This window comes from Miniopterus natalensis, chromosome 21 (assembly GCF_054644295.1).
Source record: "Miniopterus natalensis isolate mMinNat1 chromosome 21, mMinNat1.hap1, whole genome shotgun sequence".
NCBI lineage: Eukaryota > Metazoa > Chordata > Mammalia > Chiroptera > Miniopteridae > Miniopterus > Miniopterus natalensis.
Genome location: NC_142101.1, coordinates 3,951,913 through 3,954,469, shown reverse-complemented (window position 1 = coordinate 3,954,469; position 2,557 = coordinate 3,951,913). Strand labels below are relative to the sequence as shown.

General features: G+C 56.6%; 1 pseudogene; it reads left to right on the top strand.

The window, feature by feature from the left end:
- Positions 1–460: 460 nt before the first annotated feature.
- Positions 461–2,095, top strand: LOC107527208 (eukaryotic translation initiation factor 3 subunit D pseudogene; annotated as a pseudogene).
- Positions 2,096–2,557: the final 462 nt, after the last annotated feature.

Sequence of the window (2,557 nt, the reverse complement as noted above, 5' to 3'; positions counted from 1 at the left end):
GTTGGAGAAAGCCTTGAACCAGGACACGGGTTTGAGCAGGCGCCCCCAGGTGGGCCTCGCTGCTGCTGCTCGGACGCTGTGGAGGTTGCGGGATGTGTACCGGGAGGAGGGACGGCCGCCCGCCGGCCCCGCCCCCGCCAGCTTTCACGCACGGACGCCGCGGTTCAGTAGACCTGACGCCCTCCTGCGGCGTCGCCCAATGCCGCGTGACGTAACTGTAGACACCCTTCTTGTGTCTCGGCGCCTAGAAGACTAATGAGGCCACCTCGCCAAGAGCCGTGACAAGTTCCCGAGGTGCCTTCACTTTACGACTCGCGTTCCGCCGCCGGAGCCAAAGGAAGCGGGAGAGCAGTTTACGACAGCGTGGGTCGGATTTACGGCGCCGGGGCTGCGCGCGCACTCCTTCCTTTCCGGCTTCTCTGAGTGCGGGCGATTGCGAGCTCTCTGGCCCGGCCTCTCTGGCCCAGACTATCTGTCGCCATCCGGCCGGCCGAGGCCCTTGCAGGTTTTAGAAGATGGCAGAGTTCCTGACACCCGCGATGCAGGACAACCCCTCAGGATGGGGTCCCTGTGCGGTGCCCGAGCAGTTTCGGGATATGCCCTGCCGGCCATTCGGCAAAGGAGATCGGCCAGGAAAGGCTGCAGACTGACGGGTACCCCAGACCGAGATAAGGGGTGCGCGAACAAGTCCTCCTCTCCCTTGGGCGGCGGAAGCCAGCGCGCTTGCTTCCACGAGGAGGACGAGACGAGCTCCCGGCTGGTGGACGCCGCGCCGCAGAGACCGCCCGCCAGCGGAGCCTCCGCGGAGACAAAGATGGACGGGACATGTTGCAGTTCAATCTGCAGACCCTGCCTGAGCGCGCCGAGCAGAAAGAGAGAGGGCGCATACGACTGAGAAAGAATTTCAGAAACAACTTGGAGTGAGGCAGAAATGGGACCAGAGATCACAGAAACCCCGAGACCCCTCGGTTGAAGTTCGTAGTGACTGGGAGGTGAAGGAAGAAATGGACTCTCCTCAGTCAGTGAAGATGCGCTGCTTGGAAGGCTCAGCGCCCAGGACACTGAGTGTTGTGGGCCCTGGAATGCTGGGACTAAGCCTTTCAGCGCATCACCGCGAGGAGCGAGAAGCCCCTGCGGAGCGTCCAGCGCATCCTCCACACCGTCACCGCCGCAGACCCTGGCATCCGAAAGCTGGCAAAAACCCAGGGGAATGTGTTTGCCACTGACGCCATTCTGGCCACACCCGCTCCGTCTATTCCTGGGACACTGTCGCCCAGAGAGTCGGTTCCAAGCTCTTCTTTGACAAGAGGGATAACTCTGACTTTGACCTCCTGGCAGTGAGTGAGACGGCCAATGAGCCCCCTCAGGGTGAAGGTAATTCCTTCAACTCGCCCTGTAACCTGGCATGGAAGCAACCTACGTCAACCACAACTTCTCCCAGCAGTGCCTGAGGATGGGGAAAGAAAGATACAACTTCCCCAACCCAAACCCATTTGTGGAGGACGACATGGATAAGAATGAAATCGCCTCTGTCGCATACCGGTGTCGCAGGTGGAAGCTTGGAGATGACATTGACCTGATTGTCCATTGTGAGCATGATGGTGTCATGACAGGAGCCAATGGGGAAGTGTCCTTTATCAACATCAAGACCCTCAAGGAGTGGGACTCCAGGCACTGTAATGGCGTTGACTGGCGTCAGAAGCTGGACTCTCAGCGAGGGGCTGTCATTGCCACTGAGCTGAAGAACAACAGCTACAAGTTGACCCGATGGACCTGATGCGCTTTGCTGGCTGGATCCGAGTACCTCAAGCTCAGTTACGTGTCCCGATACCATGTGAAAGACTCCTCAGGCCACATCATCCTGGGCACCCAGCAGTTCAATTCCAATTAGTTTGCCAGCCAGATCAACCTGAGCATAGAGAACGCCTGGGGCATCCTGCACTGCATCATCGACATCTGCATGAAGCTGGAGGAGGGCAAGTACCTTATCCTCAAAGACCCCAACAAGCAGGTCATCTGCGTCTACAGCCTGCCCAACGGCACCTTCAGCTCCCAGGAGGAGGAGGAGGAGGAAGAAGAAGAGGAAGAGACTTAAGCCAGACAGTGATGTGGAGCTGGAGTTTGTAAATCCACCATGCCTAGGGGAGGGCCTTTGATGCCTAGTGGAATGCTTGTCCCATACTTGCTCTCTGGAGTTTCACAGATGGAACAAAGTATAAGTCCCTTTAGTCTCTTTAAAAAAAAAAAAAAAAAAGAGGAGGATTCTCAGGGCCTCTCAACCATTTTGCTAATAACACCGGTATTTGATTTAGTCACATATACTATCAGTTTCCCACAGAGAAGATTCTTTAGCATTTGCTTTACTGCAGATAGATTCAGAAGTGGAATTAGTATCTGGTTGCTTACCTGGCTCGTGATTGAGGCACTTGCGGAGTGTCTGGGTCATGAACCAGAGGGGATGCTCTTCTGTCTGTCCTGTGACTCACTGGAGTGGCCTTTCCTGGGCAGGTCAGTGTGCACGTGGTTTCTTTCCCACATCAGAGGTCAGTGCTGCACT